Source organism: Cicer arietinum, chromosome 5 (genome assembly GCF_000331145.2).
Source record: "Cicer arietinum cultivar CDC Frontier isolate Library 1 chromosome 5, Cicar.CDCFrontier_v2.0, whole genome shotgun sequence".
Classification (NCBI taxonomy): domain Eukaryota; kingdom Viridiplantae; phylum Streptophyta; class Magnoliopsida; order Fabales; family Fabaceae; genus Cicer; species Cicer arietinum.
This window is the reverse complement of record NC_021164.2, coordinates 57,903,201-57,910,700: the sequence shown is the minus strand read 5'-3', so window position 1 is coordinate 57,910,700 and position 7,500 is coordinate 57,903,201. Positions and strand designations below refer to the sequence as shown.

Below are 7,500 nucleotides of genomic sequence, written 5' to 3'. Positions count from 1 at the left end.
TACAATAATACAAAGCAGAATTTATACAAACTAGGAGATTAAGGCTGGGCGCTAATCTAGCCTAAGAATTAGGGAAGTTATTCTCCTCATAATTGCTAATTCTAATAAGATAGGAAAGGCTAGGAATTAGCTAATACTAATCTATATTTAATGGACATACAGCTGTCATAAAACTGTACAAAACAAAATCTGTTGATTCTCCTTAATTAGCGCCAATCTTCAACACTCCCCCTCAATCTGGGTGGTAGATATCTATCATACCCAGATTGGACCTGATAGTTTCGTATGTGTGCCTTGAAAGTGCCTTTGTTAGAATGTCTGCTGTTTGTCTGTTTGATGAGATGTGGTTAACACTTATGATCTCATGATCAATTTTCTCCTTAATGAAGTGTTTGTCTATTTCCACATGCTTTGTTCTATCATGGTGAACCGGGTTTTTTGCAATACTTATAGCTGCCTTGTTGTCACAAAGTATTCTCATAGTGTAGTTAGTAGGAATTTTGATCTCATCCAACATTCGTTTGAGCCAAATCCCTTCACAAATTCCTTGTGCCATAGCTCTGAATTCAGCTTCTGCACTACTTCTAGCGACCACAGATTGTTTCTTACTTCTCCATGTTACCAAGTTTCCCCATACAAAGGTGCAATAGCCTGTGGTGGATTTCCTGTCAGATAAACTCCCTGCCCAATCTGAGTCGGTATAAACTTCAATTCCCTGGTTGTGGCTCTTCTGGAAATAGAGCCCGCGGCCAGGTGTACCCTTTAGGTATTGAAGGATTCTATTTAGAGCCTTCATGTGAGTCTCAGTTGGGTTGGACATGTAGCGACTAGCCAAGCTCACAGCAAAACCAATATCTGGTCTAGTGTGAGTTAGATAGATTAGTTTTCCAACTAAGCTTTGGTATCTATCCTTATCAGCAGGTACACTTTCTTCTTCACTTTGTTTCATGGGTTCTACCGGAGTATTGGCAACTTTGCATCCAAGCATCCCTGTTTCTTTGAGTAAATCCAAAGTGTATTTCCTTTGAGAAACACAAATACCATCCCTTGTCCGAGCAATTTCCATTCCTAGAAAGTACTTGAGTTGGCCCAAATCTTTGACTTCAAATTCTTCGGTTAAGATACTCTTGAGGTGGCTGATTTGATCATGATCATCTCCTGTAATAACAATATCATCAACATAGACAATAAATAAGGCTATTCTTCCCTCCGGAGAGTGCTTAACAAACATAGTGTGGTCTGTTTGGCATTGGGCAAAGCCATCTTCCCTGACAACTCTTGTTAGTCTATCAAACCATGCTCTTGGAGATTGTTTCAAGCCATAGATGGATTTATGGAGTTTGCATACCATGTTTGAGGTGTCATGTGATTCAAGCCTGGGAGGTATTTTCATATACACCTCTTCTTCTAGCTCACCGTTTAGGAAGGCATTCTTTATATCTAATTGGTGTAGGGGCCGATCTAGATTTGCTGCCAATGATAATAGGACCCGGACTGAGTTGAGTTTTGCCACATGTGCAAAGGTCTCTTCATAGTCCACTCCATATGATTGAGTAAATCCCTTTGCAACTAATCGGGCCTTGTACCTGTTTATACTCCCATCAGCATTGTGTTTAACCGAAAAGATCCACTTGCATCCCACTGGTTTCTTCCCTTCAGGTATTGTGGTGATTTCCCATGTGCCATTTTTTACCAGTGCTTGCACTTCTTCAGTTACAGCTGATACCCATTAAGGTTTCTGTAGAGCTTCTTGAACATTCCTTGGAATTTCTATGTTGTCAATGGCTGCTACAAATGATCTGTAGTTTTGTGATAATTTTCCATAGGAAACACAATTCTCAATAGGGTGTTGAGTGCAAGTTCTCACCCCTTTTCTTACAGCAATAGGAATATCAATATCAACAGTGTCAAGATTTTACAGGGAGTTTAGAGTTTGGGATAACGTTACTTGTAGGGATTTCATTTTCTGGAATTTGGTGAGACTCATGGCTTTGCGGTGGAGCTGTGCTAGGCTCTACTTCCTTCCTCCTTCTTTTTTCATAAGTTTTCCAACTTCCTTCGTGTGTTCCTTGATTATGTTGGGTTGTTCCAATTTCATTGTTTTTTCCATTTTCTGCCTCGGCCACTGCTTCAGTTTCTGTTTGATTATGTTGGGTTGTTCCAATTTCATTGTTTTTTCCATTTTCTGCCTCGGCCACTGCTTCAGTTTCTGTTACAACAACCGGTTCAGGTTCTGCTGTCCTTTCAGTTGGGATAGGGGCAGTTTCTGTTTGTTCAAACATCCAAGGTTGGTATTCTAAAGTTTCAATTGGATATGTGTGTACTTGCTCCCCCTGAATGCCAACTTTGGGGTAGTAGGGTTGGTTCTCAAAGAAGGTTACATCCATGGTGTGGTAGAATTTTTTGGTGATGGGTGAGTAACATCTGTACCCTTTTTGGTGAGGTGAGTAACCAAGAAAAATGCACTTGATAGATTTGGGGTCAAGTTTACTACGGTGTGGGTTGTGGTTGTGGACGAAGGATGAGCATCCAAAAATCTTTAAGGGAATGGAGGTGAGTATTTTGCTGGTTGGGAAGAAGATTTGGAGTGTGGAGAGGGGGGTCTTGAGGTTAAGGATCCGGGAAGGCATTCTATTTATAAGGTGTGTTGCCGAAAGGACAGCTTCCCCCCAAAACTGGTTCGGGACATTTGTGGCTAACATGATTGATCTAGTTACTTCCAAAATATGTCTATTCTTTCTTTCCGCAACTCCGTTTTGTTGTGGAGTGTCCACACAAGAGCTTTGGTGAACAATGCCAACTTTTTGTAGGTAAGAACTTAGAATCGAATTGTAGTACTCACAACCATTGTCAGTTCTAAGCACTTGGATCTTGTTGTGAAATTGAGTTTGCACCATGTTGTGGAAAACCTCAAAGATCCTTCCTACTTCTAATTTCTCTTTCATTAAAAATACCCAGGTAACACGAGTGTGATCGTCAATGAACGTGACAAACCATCTAGAACCAGTAACATTCTTAATGCGTGATGGTCCCCATTCATCACTATGAATTAGGGTGAAAGGTTGGGATGACTTATAGGGTTGGGGTGGGTATTGGCTACGTGTATGTTTGGACAATTGGCAAATTTCACAATGAAAATGCTTCTGATTTTTATTGAATAAAGAAGGAAATAATTTTTCCAGATACATGAAATTTGGGTGGCCTAATCGATAGTGCCATAACATTACAGGATTGTCACTACTTGGAACACTAGCTGCTGCATATGACTGGTTCTTGAGTCCTCTTTCTAATTCTTCAGCTTGAAGTAGGTAGAGTCCAGCACACTCTTTAGCACTGCCAATCGTCTTCCCCGACTCCAAAATCTGAAATTCACACAAGTTAGGAGAAAATTTAGTAACACATTTCAAATCTCTTGTGATTTTGCTAATGGACAGCAAGTTGCAATCAAGTTTTGGCACATATAGAACATATTCTAGTGTAATATTAGGTGACAAAATAATTGATCCTGTACCCATGACCTTAGAATGTGTGCCATCTGCTATTCGGACAGTGCAGTTAAATGGATAAGGAGAATAACTAGTAAACAAATTAAAATTTCCAGTCATGTGATCTGAAGCCCCTGAGTCAACAATCCATGACTTTGTTTTTCCCATGCTAGTATTTAGAGCATGTGAGACATTACCTCTCTGAGCCACTACAGCCGTACCACCTTTTTCTGTAGAGAGCATGGTTTGTTTGAAGATTTTTTGTAAAGCCTCCATTTGTTCCTTGTTAAATGGAAATGAAGTAGATTTTACCTCAGCTTCTTGGTGGTTAAAAATTGCGTTGCCTCTGCTGTCCCTGCTTTTGAATTGCTTGGCTTCTGGGGGTTTTCCATGTATAACCCAACATATTTCTTGTGTATGGCCTGGTTTCTTGCAGTGATCACACCAGGGACGATTTTTCTTTTGAAATGGCCGAATTTGGTTTCCTCTTGCAGCCATTGCTGAGCTCTCGGTGGGAGGTGTTGAGGTGGCATTTCCCAACATGAGTTTCCTCCTGCTCTCTTCTCTCCTTACTTCTGAAAAGGCTTCCCGAATTTTGGGAAGAGGTTTGGTTCCAAGGATCCTTCCACGGACTTCATCAAGGTCCTTGTTTAGTCCCAATAGGAACATGTAGATTCTGTCCTTCTCCACCAGCTCTTTGAATTTTTTCTTATCCCCTGGACAGTCCCATGTGACTTCTTCATATACATCTAGTTGTTGCCAATGTCTACTAAGTGTATTAAAATACTCAGTAACAGAAGATTCTCCTTGTCGAAGGTTGTGTAGAATGCTTCTTATCTCAAATATGGCAGAGGTATTGTCCACATTTGAATATGTTTCCTTCACAGCATCCCATATCTCCTTTGCCGAATCATAGAACATGAAATTTTCACCAATTTCGTTGGTCATGGTGTTGAGCAGCCATGACATTACTTGGCTATTCTCAAGTTTCCATTTTTGAAGGGTGGCATCTCCTTCTTGGGGACATTTTGTGTCTCCTGTGATGTAGTCTTCTCTCCCTTTTCCTTGAAGGAAGATCTTGACTGATCTTACCCATTGGGTATAGTTTTGACCATTTAATTTATGGCCAGTGATGAGATGACTGAGCCCATCATGTGAACTGGTCGGAAATGATCCAGATTCCATCTTTGGCTGTTTGTCGGAAGGTTCACCCATTGCTGGCGGCGCTAGGGTTTTCTTAGGGATGGATCAGATCGAGCTCTGATACCATGCGGAATTTTCTTATTTTATTTTCTATATCTTTACAATAATACAAAGCAGAATTTATACAGACTAGGAGATTAAGGCTGGGCGCTAATCTAGCCTAAGAATTAGGGAAGTTATTCTCCTCATAATTGCTAATTCTAATAAGATAGGAAAGGCTAGGAATTAGCTAATACTAATCTATATTTAATGGACATACAACTGTCATAAAACTGTACAAAACAAAATCTGTTGATTCTCCTTAATTAGCGCCAATCTTCAACAAAACTTAACCTTTATTCCTATTTAGCTTACCGACTTCCTTTGGGGCTCTTTTTTCGCCCACCAGAAAGTCCCAATACGGGACCTTGTGCCTTAGCACACATGCTCTTTCTCTTCCTATTCCTTTCCTCCTTGATTAAGCCCTGTTGATCTTCAATCTATCGCTTGTTCTCCTTGCGAGGTGGAACCACACTATACTTTAGTTCCATTGGGCTATTTACAAAAAAGACGAATCCATCTGAAACCACTAATTCGGATGAAAGCAAACTACTAAGGAAAGAAATTCCCTTCCTCTACTGGGATTGACTCACTTAGAAGGGGTCCCATTCCTTTGGCTCCAACTGGACCTCTCCTATGTAACTCCAACTGGAAGGGGGGACGGAATATAAATTGAATATTACGGGGTTGATTGATCATACTTGATGACTGATTGATGGATACCTTTGTTATATAGTTCCGATGAACCCCGCGTATGTCATCTATAGGGGCTACCTGAAGCTATTCTCCGATCGGTACCTATACCTACTATTCATGAACATAGTCGATGTTAAGGTTACTATAGATGGAAATGCTTCCACCTCAGCCCTTCTTCCCTTAAGGAAGAATAATTACATTTGCTTCCCCGAAAGCCTAAAAACAAGAGTTCCAGGGGGCTCAGTAAACCCTATTTGCTATAGTTTTTAAAGGCCTGAAGGATATATAAAAAGGGAATTCAATTCTTTCCTTTATCAAGGAAGCCAGACCTAATAGCTCTCACGCTTCTAAGTCTTTCTGGCTTGCTTTGGCTTGTCGGATAAGACCGGGTGCTATTAACCCTCTTTATTACAGGTGATAAATTACCTTACCTTTTCATTAGTAAGGAAACTTCGAGCTCATATAAGAATTCCTCCTTCTTACCGTAGAATCTTTCTATCTCAATCTCATCTTTCTCTTTATAAGCCCTGTGCTCCGAATCCATTTTGCCGATTCACGTACGTCTAAATGAGTTCCCCAGAGGACAGGATCATGATGACCTCTGGCTCTTTGAGCAAGTCCAAGAGCCGCAAACGGAAAGCAAGGAAATGTCACCTACAAAAGGAGGAAAGCACTTCGAAGAAAGACTAGTCCAACTCTTAGATGGACAAATGTCGACACTTGAGTCAAAGTCTTCAACCGACAGTACAAAAAGAACTAATGTCCCCATTGTTATGATCGGAAACAATATAAAAAAATGTATAAGAAAGAGAGGGCCACTACAATCAATGTTTATCAGACTACTCTTTCAAAGTCAACTGCAACAGCTACGACTAAAAGAAGAGCAAATAATTTCCCGGGGGGATGCATTAAACAGAGAATATGTCGAAACATCAAATTTCAAATGCAGGATAAGATTAAATTAATAACTATAACACAACCAGGCTCGAAGTAATATCACCAGAATATAAGGATATTGGAGGGGCGGAAAAAACAAAAGCAATGGAAAGAAAAAAAATAAAAGTATATTAGCGAAAGACGGTGTCTTCTTTTTTGCAACAGCCGATTCGTTCACAGCCTTTACGCCCACTCCCACTCAACTACTATTAGACCTCTTTTGGGCATCCGCTTAAACCAACTCTGCTGGCCTGAAGCCTATTTGTCCAATCATTCCCTTCCGAACAGCTTGGCTTGCATTCGATGCTTCTAAAGGGGGATGAATGTCTTATCTTATTATAATATTTTGCATTAGTCTTTTTTGTCCCAATCCCTCAACAGCTCCTTCTCTTGCAGCCTATTCTCTAGAAGTCGCAGCTCCCTATGGGCATTCAATACATCCACCGCCACTTCTTCTTAGATCGTTCGTGCCCCATAGCCAATGGCTCACTTCCTATAAGATGCCTATGGTACTTAGATACTTTCAATCCCCTCGGGTTCTGTTCTATTAGTGGAATCCCCCAAAGCGGAAGAAGCTAAATGGTAAAGGTCCCTTCCCTCAGTTACTTCTTTTCCTTCCCTTACCAATTATTTTTTAAAGACTGCTTCATCCCACCACCTTCATCCTATCTTCATGTCCGATAATCTCTGATGTTGAAGCTGTTGAGAATCGCCTCTTTGACACTACCAGACCAACATCAACTAACTCTCCAGGCTAAGCCAATAAGATCGAATAAGAGGAAGTTTCATGTGCTTTCGGGAAATATAAAAAATATTCCAAAAAGAGATTCAACCCCCAAAAGAGCTCAGGGCATGAGATGCAGCGGTTAGGTCCCTATTGTCTTCTGCATCGGTTCCTGATTCAATTGCCCAAGAAAGAAAGGGCTATGCGAAAGGTTGCTTCAATATTCCTTTCGTCGGGTAGTTTTCGTTGAGAGCGAGGACCGAACGGATGGAAGAGGCACGTGACTGCTTGGACGCTGGGGAATAGAGGAGGGTTTTCTAATCATACGACCGCCGAGGGTGCCCTGCATGAGACAAAAGACAAATGAATCTCTGGTCTGTCAAACCGGGGGAGAGCCACTACAGCTTCATCACCTCT

The 7,500-nt window shown here is 41.0% G+C and overlaps 1 long non-coding RNA gene across 1 annotated transcript in view; it reads left to right on the top strand.

Moving 5' to 3' along the window:
* The window catches only part of LOC101513174 (uncharacterized), a 29,022-nt gene that overhangs the window by 20,563 nt on the left and 959 nt on the right, over nucleotides 1-7,500 (top strand). The gene's annotated exons all lie outside the window — the stretch shown is intronic.